Here is a 14,532-nt window from a genome sequence, read left to right as displayed (position 1 = left end):
CACAAACATTCCACACAGTGGCATGTGCCCTGCTCACACTCTCCAGCTGTTTCCAGGCAGGAGAAGCCTGCTCATATCAGCAGAAAGAGGTTCCAGACCGGGGGGTGGATCCTGCACCACATCATCCCTCTCTCAACTCAAATGTGAGTGCTCTCTCTCCTGCTCTTGACTCTGCTGCCATGCACTAATTATCTCTACTTTGGTTCACAGGGAGCTCTGCCAAGCGATTGACACCCTCAGCTAGCCAGTCCCTCAGCTCCATGCAGGCCCTCACCTCCAGCCAAGAGGACACCTCCTCCATTGAAGAGCTGCAAATAAGCAGCCTGGAAGACCCATCACAGCGCTTACCCACACCCTCCACCAGTGCAGAAACACACACTTTGGAGGGACCTAGGACTACAGCAAGCTCAGGTTCACAATCTGGTGGTCACTGCATGGACATGTGTCCACAGCAGGAGGAGGCAGGTTCAGCGAAGCTCCTCAGCACTTGGAGGACTGCTGGGGAAGAGGTATAATGAGGTCTGACTCAGATGACAAGCCTCTGGATTTGGCCTTCCAACCCATCCTGGAGAGTCAGCAGAAGGTGGGAGAACACCACGCAGAGCTGTTGGAAGCCCTCAACAGAGTAGCTCATGAGTCAGAGGAGTGCATCCACCTGCTCTCTGAGGAAGTGATGCCCACATGTGTGTGTATGGAGGTCTCCATGGGAAGGATGGCAGATGCCATGGAGACCCTGGTCCAGCAGAACATGGAGATGTGTGCAGACTTGCACCCCATCGCAGGAGCCATGGGTGAGTCCCTGCAGTAGCAATACCAGAGGAAACAGGGCACCTCAACGTCCCTCCAGGTGCTCCTTCCCCTCAAGGAGTCAGGCCGGGACCCTCGGGCACCCAAAGGGAGGAGCAGTGGCAGATAGACACCCATGGAACATCCACTCAGGAATCTCAGAGGCTGTCCTCTCCCTCCGAGTCCCCTTTGCCTGTGAGCCCCTCAACCTCGTCCTCTGTCACTGCAGAGGGAGCAGCTGGCCAACGAGTGATTCTGGAGGGAGAAGTGTGTGCATAGCATGGCCTTTCGGAGCCTCGTGCAAGCACTCTCCCACGTACGCGGGTCCTTCCCATATCACACTCATCTCACTGTCCTGGGCATTTTCAATACTGCCTGCTGGCGTTTGCTTTCAGTTGTGCATCTGAGCTGACCTGCATCTCTGCCCACCCACACTCCCATGCAGCACCTGATCTTGCCCACCATGACTGTCGTTTCACTTTCAATGTAGACAGCACAGTGATGATACACCGTGGGATTTTCCGCACCCACCAGCTACCCTGATCTTACAGTCCCGCTGCAAGTCAATGGGCTTCTGGCTGAGAAGCCGCCTCTCCCGCGACGGGGCCGGAAACTCCTGGCCACGTATTTCATTCGCTCCCCGTCCTTTCTCCTCCCCCCAGCACCCATTTTCTTTCTCCCATCACTGTTGACCCCCTGAACATCACCTTCCACCTCCCCTTCGTGACCTACCAGCCACAACCCTTTTCTTTCGGGGATGTCCAGGTGAATGTTCAAGTTCCCTGCCTTCCCAAAATTCCCACCCCCATCCATATTAACCTCCCCGACCTCCTCCAACCCCCAGGGTCCGTGTCTGCCTCCGAGTCCCCACCACCCACCTCCGCTGTCCCTTCCACCGATACCATCAAACACTCACCCTCCCACCCTACCTCCTCACTCTGCACTCGGTCATTCTCATCATTCCCTCGTACCACTCCGACCCTCAGTTCGCTCTCCAGGAGGCAGTCATGGACTCATCAGCGCCGTCCCTTGCATGTTCGCCTGACCATCCTCTGCTCCAGACCCCTTCCCCCCAAAAAAACCGTCCACCAAGGAACCCCTTCCCTCCTTGGAACCCCTTCCCCCCTTGGAGCTCCTTTTCCCCAGAACTCCTTCCCCCTTCGTATTCCACTGCCCCACTTAGTCCCTCCCACTCCCTGACTCCATCAGACACCCTTGCTTCCTCAGTCACCCTTAGTCCTTCCCCCCTCCTGACCCCTTCCTCCAGCCTTAGTTCTTCATCCAGCCTCACTTCTTACACCAACATTTCTCCCTCACCCTCTCTGCATTCCTTCCTCCCCCTGGACTCCCTCCTCTCTTTGCAGTCCTTCCTCCCCCTGGACTCCTTCCCCTGTCTGCACTCCTTCCTCCACCTGGACTCCCTCCTCTCTCCGCAGTCCTGTCACCCCCAGCCTCCCTCTTCTCCCGCACTCCTTCCTCCCCCTGGACTCCCTCCCCTCTCCACACTCCTTCCTCCCTCTGGACTCCTTCCCCTCTCCACATGCCTTCCTCCCCCTGGACTCCCCGCCCTCTCCACATGCCTTCCTCCCCCTGGACTCCCTCCCCTCTCCGCATTCCTTCTTCTGCCTGGATTCCGTCCCCTCTCCGCACTCCTTACTCCCCTTGGATTCCCTCCTCTCCCTGAATTCCTTCCATTATGTATTCCATCCTCCCTTACACCCACCTCCTCAGTTGCCATCTTCTCCTCCATTAACCCCTCCTCCCCCAGTACTCCCTCCCCCTCTCAACCTTCTCGCCCGACACTCACCCCTGCCAACACCCTTGTTCCCTCCCTCCTAACCTCACACTTCCCAACATCTCTTCTTCTCCCAGTCGAACCTAGATCTTCATTTTTGCCCCACGGTGCATCTTCCTCTTCCAAACACAGCTGGGCCTTCCACCCCCTTGACTATCATCCGTTGTGAGCAGACCCTCAACAGTGACTTTCCACCTTCTGTGAGCTGCTTCGCAGCAGAGCCATGTTGATGAGAATCTACCCAGCATGCCATGGACATTCCTCCAGTGTGCCGTAGCTGTTGGACTCCAGCATCTTCTGCTCCTTGGATGTCCGTGATGTGAGCAAGGCCCTGGAGGTAAGTTCTAACTTCTGCATGTTACACTTGTCAAGACAAGTTCTGCACCAGCCTGTTTTCCTGCCGACATGGGCGGATGATCCAGCATGGGAGGGGAATGATTCCGGCGGGCTGGCCTTATAATGACATGCAGATCTATTACAATGAGGTCCCCAGTGTCCGATGGCGGGAAGCGCAGCCTGCCATCAACGGGCTGAGAGGATGATTGCAAACTGCTTTCATGATGTCGTGAAACCGATTTCTGGCCTTCTTGCCGTATTGTCCGCTCATGCTGCCGAACACGCCCGACGCCAGCGGGCACGGAAAATTCTGCCCTGAGTAATACCTCACTTAAAGGGGCAGTTATTCATGGTCAACGAGAGAAATCAATGAAAACATTCTCATCAAAAACGCTGCACATTGTATTTCCTTGTTGTAAAAATTTCGTGTCATTGACTGCTGAGCAAATAAATGAAAATTCTTCCCTTTAAGCATATAAATTTTAACATAGCTTCAGTTATCATCTATGTTGTGTGCAGTCATGTTCCCACAGAGCATTGAGTTCACTGGCTTTCAGGTAGAGCAAATCTTCCTGTTTGAATGTCAGAGCCACCAATACTTCAAATTGCATTCAATTGTGAAAACTGATACTTGGTACTACACACCACACAAATATGTTATTTAGATATATAGATATCTAGAGGAATATCTAGATATAGACATTTAGCTATATAGAGGAACCAATACCAAATTTTCCTGAAGATACCAAAATGGAAATGGTGACAAAAAATGCATGACAACCCGGACAGGTTTTGCTAATGGGCAGATAGGTGGAATATCCATTCATTTGTGTTGTTTTTCCGGCACAATTCATTTTAAATTATCATAAACAACTCAAAAGAGCATGGCATTTTAAGACAGATTATGCTCAGAGCAAGACATATTTTTGTAATCTTTAGTGCTAGTTGTTAGTTTTAAAAATGGTACATCAGAAGGGTCCATGCACAAAACTGGCCACACCCTCAGATTGAATTAAACAGCATTGGGAGTTTCCACTAATCGCACAAAGGTATGAAGACCTTTGAAGCAGCTCCTAAAATTAAGTTGGATGTTTTGGTTGTGAGGATACTAATAGGCAGGTTTTAAAAAGCTTTGTGTGTATTTTTTTATGTAATTACTAAGGAACAGGCTCCTATACCCCAATCTGACGAGAAAATAGCTTTGTGTAATTTTAAGGCATTTTTCTGCATTAAAAAGCAAATTGTGCACAGATTGACACTGTGATTAAAGCACTTATTTCTGCAATAAACTCGTTTTTGTTTGCAAAAGGTCCAAAATTTGGATGATGGCACGGGTGAGGGGGAAAAATACAGTTACAATAAGATAAACTAGAACTGTGTTCATTAGACACAGTGGATTAAGGGGATATCTAATGGAAGTTTTAAGAGGGTAAATTGTGAAAATGATTTACACTGGTTATCAAATCAGTAACTGAGGGGTTTAAATTTAGGATCAGTATGAAAAATATAAGGGGGAAAATTTAAGAACATATTTCATGCAAATATCAATAATTTATCTATATATCGTACATCTTATATTATTAAATATTATTGAATAAGCTACACAAAGTTTCTAAAGGGTTGTAGGAATGGAAGAGGTTATTCAGGTAGGGAAGGGCAAGTCCATGGAGGGATTTGAACACAAGGATGATCTTTTTAGAAACGAGCGTTCACTGCTGTGTGACGCTTTTTCAGCCAGCAATACATATTGGAGATGTTAAATTTAGCATGCACTGCATATATTTCATCATGCATTCCTTGCAGGTGAGATCTCTCCGAGGAGAGTGAATTCAGAAAATTACCCTTTGGATAAACTCCTGAAGGTGAAAAACATGAAATGATGGAGAAAAAGAGAGTGGAAATGGGATGAAATTTTGACCTAGATTCCAACACAATGGGCCACATGATCTGCTTCCGTGGTGAAATATTCATGATTCAAAGGATTGTGGAAATCTAATTTGAGAGGATGGACAGTTAAAGAAAAGCACAGTTATTTTTCTTATCAATCCATTACAAGAAACTAAATGTGGAAAAGTGCAGAATCCGTCCTGGTAAATTCAGATACGAATAGTTATCAATGACCATCAGACAATCAAGACAAGCCAACATGTTAAATATACTAAGAGCAGCATTTACGGGGATGAAGTGGGTGACATGGGCAGAAGCAAAAGTGGGCATATTGTCCTCTCCCACACATTCCCATCGTCCCACGGCAATTTAACACCTGTAAGGGCATTAATTTCCTATTGGTGAGACTTCTGCCCCATCTGAAAGGGAGTTCCTACCTCCAAGAGCTACGGGCCAATCAGGCCTGGTCTCAGAAGTGTCACTGGGATGGTTGGCCACTGCTGGAACTGTGGCAGTCTCAACAGGGGTCGTCGTTAGAGCTGCATGGAAGTGGGGGTGGTGTAAGTAAGCCTAGGTACCAGATTTTAGTGTAACACAACCATTTTTAGTTTAATTTCATGTTATATTCATTGTAACAAGGTAACAAGGTCAAACGCCACTTTGAGCTAACACTGAGATAAAAAGCCATTTTATATTTTGTACTTTATAATCACTCATGTGTATTAATTAAGGATTGTTAGGAGCCAGCCAAAAACAGATGATTGACCAAACAGTGCCCCTCAATTAAATTGTAGACAAAGAAATAGCAATTAATCAAGTAGCTATGTTAAAGCGGGATTCAAAAACTTATAAATTTAAACACTACTTTGATATGTCTGCTTTGGATGAGTATCAAATATGTTATTTTGTGCGAAGCTCAGCAAAAGCCATGGCCAAACAGACAATGGACAATTGTGCAAAGTCAGGTAACTAAAGACACTGCAAAACAATCATTGTCTTTTCAAGCGATGATGCACATAGGTAGTCAAACTCCAATTAAATCAAACCAAGAATTAAATCAACCAATTATAAAAACACACAGACATGGGAATTACCAGCGTTGGGTGTGTTTGGTGGCGTGAGCAGACAATATGACGAGAACTGATTACATGGCATCATGAAACCAGTTTGCGATTGTCCGCTCAGCCCGTTAATGGCGGGCTGCGTTTCCCGCCATCAGACGCTGGGGTCCTCATTCTAACACATCAGCTCATTGTTATAAGGTCAGCCTGCCAGAATCGCCCCCCACCCCCTGTTGGATCGTCCATCCACAACGACGTGATTGCACACCGACATGTTTCACAACAGCATATAAAGGGCGTGCACATGGTGGGCTGCACTTTGAGGGGGAACTCAGAGGCGAGTGCACTGTAATGTTGCAGAGCGCTCGCGAGGGATACCTGTTGGACTTCAAGGTTGAGGCGCGTTGGGGTGGCAGGCAAAGGCTGGCCTGGGGTTGAGCCAACTTTGGTGGGGGGAACAAAGGCTGCCCTGCAGTTCAGGTGACTTTGGACGGAAGCGGGGGGCGAGGGAGCAAAGGCTGCCCTGCAGTTGATGGTAGCACACAAGCACGAGTGGGGTTGGGGGGTGCGGGGAGGGGGTGCGAGGGAATCGGCCATACACTTTGTACCTTGCATAAAGTGACCAATCCTCCACAGCTGAGACAGTTTAAGTGCAGCCACATTGATGTGATTGGAGTCGGGCCTTTAGCTTATCTACCCACTCAAGTAATGCAGAGGCCACCAAGTGCTCCAGAGCTTTTCACCCCTCGGGCACTGACGGCAAACTAATCAGCGTTTCAGTGGACTGCAAAACAGTTGGACAGCTGGGCACGTTGTACAATCTCCTTACGAAAGCTAGCCATGGAGCAGTCCCTGGTGGCACAGCCCCTTGCAATGTCATCATCCCAGTTTGGGCCAGTCTCCCCCATAGTTCAAGCTAACAGGGCAGCCTTGCAGTGTAGATTAGGAGAATGCCTGCGCCTGAGCTGAGAACACTCAGATCTCTGTTGCAACACATGGACAACTATGTGAACCACAAGGGATTCCATTCGCTGAATGTGCAGCTGGTGTGCGACCACCACAAACGCATCCTGTAGGTGTGCGCACAGTTTCCAGGGAGTGTGCACAGCTCCTACAGTTGATCACAAGTCCCTAACATCTTCCAGGGTCCACAGAGGCTGCTGGGATGGCTCCTCGGGAACAAGGGCTACCCGCAAAGGACATGGATGATGACATCCGTGCGGCGGCCTCAAACTGCAGCAGAGCAAAGGTAGAATGGGGCTCATGCCGCAGCTCACAACTCGGTGAAGCAGACAAGCGGGATGCTGACAATGAGGTTCCGGTGCCTGGACTGGTCTGATGGAGCCCTGCAATATGGTCCACAGAGGGTGTCACACATCATCGTCGTCTGCTGTGCCCTTTACAACCCGGCACTACAACGGGGATAGGAGCTGGCAGAAGAGGAGATGCAGGAGCTAGAGGTCTCCTCCAATGAAGAGGACATTGATAGTGATGAGAATAAGGCGGTCCTTGAAGGTGGCGATGAAGGCAATGAGGCCCTTGCACTGGCCAAACAAGGTAGGCATGCTTGGGAGGCCCTCATAGCTGCTCGGTTTGTGGAGGATGATGATGACATGTAGTGAGGAGACACCATAGATCCTCACATTGCATCTGAGAATGTCTGACTCCTGTCTGGCCGAGGGCAGCTCGTTGATCAGGTGCATATCATAGAGATGCAGCCATGAAACTTTAGAAGCATCTGATCCTTTGTCCACTTTCAGCACCTGATCCCTTCAGGAGCAGAGCGTCACTGGTCTTAGATGCTGACGGGATGGTGACCAGCCCCACCTTAAAGGTGCTGAGGGTACACAGAGAGAATGATGGAACTCTGTGACGCCTGCCCACGACATTCTGGCAGCAATGACAAGCACCATCGAGGTGCAGGCATCAATAATGTGTCCAATGGATGTGAGGCCCGACCATCACTTTGGTCTGAAGGCTGCACAAAACACAGGGAAGAGGCCCTGGACTGAGACACCTGCCTTTATCCTGTGCAGGAACCAAGGTTTCACATCTGAGTGACACGTACACTGCTCATCATAACAAGGAGCCACAGGCAGGGAGACATTCTTGTCAGTTCATTGTCAATAGTGAATGTTATGTAAAAGTGATTAACGCCTGTGCCCAGACTGTGCAACTACATCTTATTAACCTTCCTAACCCTGCCATCACATCTTGGTGCTCCTCGGACATCCACAGCAGAGTTGGAAGCAGCCTGCCGACCTCTGTGATGACCTTAACAGGCGTCCTTTAGAGGGCCAAGACCTGGAGGGCCCCAATCTGCTTTCGGGGTCCTGCTGCGTGGCAGTGGCACCATCCATGGCCTGTGGAGCTGGAGCTGCTGAGGTCACAGGAAGAGGGGAGTCGGATTAGACGGAAACTCCCGGAGTCACCTGGATGGATGGCCCCAGGGTTACACCAGCTGATCCTCCTCCCTCTGGGTGCCAGGCTGAGGAAAAGGGGTAGCTGGAGTGAGGTCAGGCTGCCCCGCACCCGTCTCACGTAAACACTATTGGAGGCCAACTATGGCATCAATGATGGAGTTCAGGCCACGCAGCAGTGCAGGAGCGATGTCCTGGACCAAGGTCTCCATTGCGGCCACTATCCTACCAGTGTTGAGCTCAGTGAATTGGAATGCTGGTACTATCACCTCAGCCTGAAGGTGGATGGACTCCTCTATCATGCCTTGCAATCTGAAGAGTGCAGCAGACATCCCTTCCTGATGTTCACGAGCTTGCCTTTGCAGCTCCAGCAACTGTGACATGACCGAGTCCTGAGGCTCGTCATCTGACTCGGACTCAGCAATTTTCTGCCTCCAGCAGTCCTCCGTGTGCTGGTCATCTGGGAAGCCCCTGCCTCCGCCACCTGCAGTGGATCACACAGTGCAATGTGCTCAGCAGATTGTGATAATAAGGTTACTGTAAAGCTAGGTCCCACTGAGGTGTGTGTCTTTGGGCTGGTGGAGGGTGTGGGTGAGCACTGTGATGGGACTTCAGAGGGGGTTTTAGCGAATTTGTCTTCTGAGCTTCCCTCGGTGCTTGATTGGAGGGCCTGGGTCTTGGACACTCAGATGTGCCTGCGAAAGCAAGCAGAGATAATTAGTGCATGACAGTGGCCTGTGAAAGAGGACACATCACTCACAGCGTGGTTGTCTGATGGATGTTGCACTGCTGGATTTTCACTTGGTAGAGCACCGCTGACCTCACCTTAAGCACAGGAACAGTCCAGATCTTCACCAGCCAGTTGGATGACTCTGTTTTCAAAGTCCATTAGGACCTTGATTTCAGGCATTCTTCCACCAGTCTGCGACCTCTCCCTCTTGTTGTGTGCCAGCTTGTCCTGCATGCATAGAGATGGAAAGAGTGTAAGCAGGATGCCTAACAGGCCAGATGATAAGTATGCCTGGCCTGTGTGGGTATGAGTGGTCCTATGGATGGGATAAGGACAATGAAGGTGTGTGTGAGGGAGTGAATGGTGATGTCCCTTGAACAGGCTGTGAGTGAGATCCCTGTGGGTGTGTGATGGGTTTGTGAGTTTGTGAGTTGAGAGTGATGAGAAAAGTCACTTAACCTGACAGAATGGAGGAGATAATTCAGTCTCTTGCAGCACTGGGTAGCTGTCCCTTTTTGCAGGGCATTTCCACTGACTACCCCTGCCACTGCCTCCCAAGCTGGATTAGTGAGTTTGCTGCCCATCCTGCGGCCAGAGTTGAGTAGAGGGCATCACAGTGGGCCTCCACTGCATCCAAAAGGCACTTGAGGGACGCGTCATTGAAGTTGGAGGCTGCAGTACTTTTGCCTTTTGGGGCCACGTCTTCTTTGCAGCAGTCCTGGGCTGGAAGCACCAAGAGGTGTATGTGCGGCTGGACTTTAAATATGGAGCTTTGCGTGATGAAATGGCGAGGTGATGGCATGGCCAGCGAATGAGAGCCCACCTGCCATGGAAACATTCTGCCCAAGGTAGAATTTGAAAGAATTGCTGTCCACAAAGGAACTGGAAGACAACCTTACTCTTCAGTGTCCTGATCACTCGTTTGAAGCTGGAAAGTCTATTTTGTGTCATTAAGCATCCGTTTTCCTTTTTAAAATAAACTCTCTTTTAATTTACTACATGAGAGTCAATCTTGCCTTATGGCTATGCTCCTGCCAAACCAAAATATTCATTGAATCTTAATGGGTTAATTTGAAGTCAATTAATTGCATGATTAAGAAATAAGATAAATTAAGATAATCTATATATATATATATATATATAAACCTACAGTGAGCATTGTCAGAGCCAGGTTGACAGGCCCCAGCGAGGGGGTTGAGGCGATAGGATGGACAGGGAATTGGGGGAGAGGCCAGGTTGGACAGGGAATGCGGGGAGGGGAAACATGGGGATAATCAAATCATGAGCAAGATCTCCGATGGAAACAGGGGCCTGATAAGGAGGCATACACTCCTTTTCCCGCCACATGCCCAAGCAGTGTTACCTGCCAGGTTTCACACCTGTTGCCAACTTCAGCCCTCCACCCATTAAATAGCAGCAGAAGCAGCAAGTGGCCATTAATTGACCATTAAAGTGCCTCAATTGGCACAAGGCCAGGTGAGTCACCTGATGCCTCCCCTGCTGCTCGTTGGCTAGGCACTGGAAAAGGCACCCATGGCATTTTTACCGGCCCCTCCCAACCTGCAAATCTCCCTTCAGGGGAGCCTAAGCATTTGCATCAATTACAAATTAGGCATTTGGTACACAGAACCTGAGTATTGCTGAAAAAAAGAGCCATGTCTAAGTTTTTTGTCTTGCACTCATCAGGACACTCGCAAGCATACTAATATAAGGGGAAAAACAACAATTTATACTGTATATGAAGAGAGTGCTGATTGGTTGGCAAGTGGCGTTGTCATGGAGAATTCACCACTGATGGTGACTGACAGTTAACTGCTAAGCATTGTTTTAAATTTAAACCAGGTAGCTTGACCCTGATTGGTCAAGGCATTGCCCTGAGGAATGAGTCAGTGAATGGCTATCACTTATTTTATTTAGCTGAAACAGGTGCAGTGTATGTATGTGTTCTTTCTGCAAAGAACAGGGCCCTGTTATGGTTGGGAAGATTGTTACAACCAGTTTTGATCACGGTTTCCACATGCAAGCTGAAGGACTCCTTCACATTTGTGAAGGCCATACAGGACTTGCATATCGATAGCAATGCTGTACTCATGTGCTCAATTGACATTGCTAGCCTATTCGCCAATGTTTCATTTAATTGAGCCATAGATATTTGCGCTGCAGCACTATGTCATGGTGATCTAGAACCACTGTTGTGTGAATCAGTATTCACTGAACTTATGAACTCAGCAACTCATGCAGTTGAGTTCGGTTTTAATGAAACCATGAATGCCCAAATATGGTGTTGCCAAAAGATGCCCTCTAGGCCCGAATATCTTTGTTGGGTTCCATGAGAAAGGTGTCTTGATGGGATGACACCTAACCTCCTACCCCTCGCATATTCCCGATATGTGGATGACACGTTTGCTATATTTTATTCCACAGCTGCATGTATCAATTTCCTTACATGTCTTAATGAACTTCATCACGCATTCAAATTCACCTTTGAAATGGAGCAGTTAAATTAACTCCCCTTCCTTGACGTATTAATTGAGAAATCTGCCAGGGGATCTCCTGCCACGGTCTACTGCAAGCCTGCCTTCACTGGTCAATATACGTGTTGGGATTCTTACACACAAAAGATTGGGCTTATCGGCAACCTTGTGCATAGAGACTGAGCCATTTGCTCACCATGCAAGCTTGATGTTGAAATAGGGTGCAAACGCATCCTACAGGATAATGCCTACCCTGATCAGATCATTTTGCACTGTATATCAATCAAACTCATGAGCAGACTGAAGGCCGTCACTTTTGGCCCTGAAAAATGTTCAGTTTACCTCAGATTACCCTGGAAGGATAAGGTATCTCAAAAATTTGAGTAAGAGGTGAAGCTAGCTTTTTCATGCTGCTACTATGCAATAGCAACACAAGTGGTACTTGCCACTAACAGGATGCTGCCCTCAAGCAAAAAGACATTCTTCCTATCACACAAATGAGTAATTTGGTAGGTGAATTTCAATGCTAGACATGTAGACCGTATTTCTCAAAGCCAGGCGGATCGTATCAAACAGCATGTCCCAGCTGCTTTTCGCAAAGGTCAGGGTACAGAACGTACCCAACCAGCCCATGATTGCAAAACTCAAAACACAGTGTACAACATTAGATGTGATACTGCGATTGGATAACATTTGCCAAATAATCCTCATTGCACTAAGAATTACACTGACAACCAATTTAAGGTTGTCAGTCAGGCTCACATTGTGGCATATTTGCATGTACTGGAAACTACATATATTATTACACAGGGCCCTGTTTTTTGCAGACAGAAAGAAAATATACATGCACTGCGCCTGTTCCAGTTAAACAAAATAAGTGACAGCCATTCGCTGACTCATTCCTGAGGCCAAAGCCTTGACCAATCAGGGTCAAGCTGCCTGGTTTGAATTTCAAACAGTGTTTGGCACCATCAGTCAGTCACCATCAGTGGTGCATTCTCCATGGCAACACCACTTGCCAACCAATCAGCACTCTCTTCACGTACAGTATTAATTGTTGTTTTCCCCCTTATATTGGTTTCTTGTGATTGTCCTCTGATGAAAAGCTTAAACATGTCTCTTTTTTCAGCAATTACAAATTAGCACTATCAAAGAGATCAGACACTTTCAGGTAACAGTACAGAAAGGAGAAAGGATGCTGTTCAAAACATGCATAATCAGTACTTCTGAGATCTGGAATCTTTCATCCTTTCACAATGAAACTGGGAAGGCTATGACCAGCACTCTGTCAAGAGTTCTCAGTGAGGCACAAGAACGCAGTGACAAAGGTTGGAACATTCTTATTTGATTACTGCAACCTTGGATGGAATTTAGTTCTCTGGGTGCAGATCCCAATAACAGATCTGGAAGAGGCTGATGTTCCGCTCACGGAAAGAACTGCTGGCTGGCCGAAATTACACGGCAGCCGGCCAATAAAATGTCCAGAAGCGTGGAGCCTGGCGGTGTACATGGACAGAAATATTTTGGCCATCAGCAAAGAATCCCTGACCATCATATCCCATTATTCACTGCAGAACCCCAGATCTTGTCCAACTTTTAGCAGTCAAAACCCTTTGTAGGCAATCCCTGACTTTTGCTCAATAACACAATTCCTACACTTGTAGCAAACTCTAAGACAACCACTGTTGTGGGCTGAGTGGCCTTACTTTGCATGAGAGACTTAATCCAACCAACCTTACAAGCTCAAAAAATTCTACCTCTTGTAATACTCGGCTCAAATCTCACTACAGGAGTAGGTGTTAAGTCCATGCACCTGCAGTGCAATATATAACGCTCACATCAGTCTCAGCCAATAAGGGCAATTCCAGCTATCTAGGTGCATCTTTGTGCATCTCAGAAGCGACATGACCAATGATGGACCCTTGGAACCTTAGATGGAAGTACTAAAGTATCACAGAACAGGCAACCTACCATGGAAGATGTTGCTCCTCCCCTGTAATAATGACAAACAGGACAAATCCAAACAGGAAACCAGGTTGGTACTGATTTCCTCTCCTAACCTGAGTTCCGTGAGTACTTGAAGCTGATATTTTTAGGACCTCCCATTCCTTTCAAAGCATTGAGAAAAGAAAAGGAGCTGCAATGCTTTCTCACTGGAAGTTCTCCTGTTCATCATTACTATAGAGGAGGAGCAGGGGATCCAAGGCAACTGACACCTGCTCTGAGCTTTTATCATATTTCCACACAAGGTTCTGAGGATATATCATTGGTCATGCCACTTCTGAGGTCTGTGGAGTGCCACTACGTTTGTCGTAATGTATGCAAATAAGTATTCAAGGAAATGATAGCATAAATTTGGGTTGAGATGACCGCTGTGCAAGCCAGTAGGACCTATAATGTGATTTGCAGATCAGCCAGTGATAAACTAGTGAATGCCTTCTTAACCCAATACCATGGAGAGAGAAAAAAAAACTGTATTTATTTGGATCAAAATTGAGACTCCCCAAATCAATGCAAACTCTTTCTCAATAACAGTTCAGATTGGAGACTCATGAGCAGCAGTAGCACCTGTAAGTCATGGCTGCTCCTGATTTTAAGCCAAGGACAGTTAAATTAGAAGCAGTCCATGTCCAAATACAGCAAGACCTGGACTATATCCAGGCTTAGGCTGACAAGTGGCAAATAACATTTACGCCACACAAGTGTCATGCAACGACCATCTCCAACAAGAAAGAATGTAACCTTCGCTCCTTGACATTCAATGGCATTACCATCACAGAGTCCCCCACTATCAACATCCTGGGGGTTACCATTGACCAGAAACTGAACTGGACTGGCCACATAAACACTGTGGCTACAAGAGCAGGTCAGAGGCTAGGAATCCTGCAATGAGTAACTCATCACCTGACTCCTGTCCACCATCTACAAGGCACAAGTCAGGAGTGTGATGGAATACTCTCCGCTTGCCTGGATGAGTGCAGCTCCAATAATATTCAAGAAGCTTGACACCATCCAGGACAAAGCAGCCCGCTTGATTGGCACC

The 14,532-nt window shown here is 47.8% G+C and overlaps 1 protein-coding gene across 1 annotated transcript in view; it reads right to left on the bottom strand.

Annotated features, from left to right (window-relative positions):
* myo16 (myosin XVI) overlaps positions 1-14,532 on the bottom strand; it is a 654,305-nt gene that overhangs the window by 341,496 nt on the left and 298,277 nt on the right. The window lies entirely within an intron of this gene.

This window comes from Cetorhinus maximus, chromosome 7 (genome assembly GCF_964194155.1).
Source record: "Cetorhinus maximus chromosome 7, sCetMax3.hap1.1, whole genome shotgun sequence".
NCBI classification, from domain to species: Eukaryota; Metazoa; Chordata; class Chondrichthyes; order Lamniformes; family Cetorhinidae; genus Cetorhinus; species Cetorhinus maximus.
The sequence above is the reverse complement of the archived record's forward strand: the minus strand, read 5'-3'. Positions and strand labels throughout refer to the sequence as shown.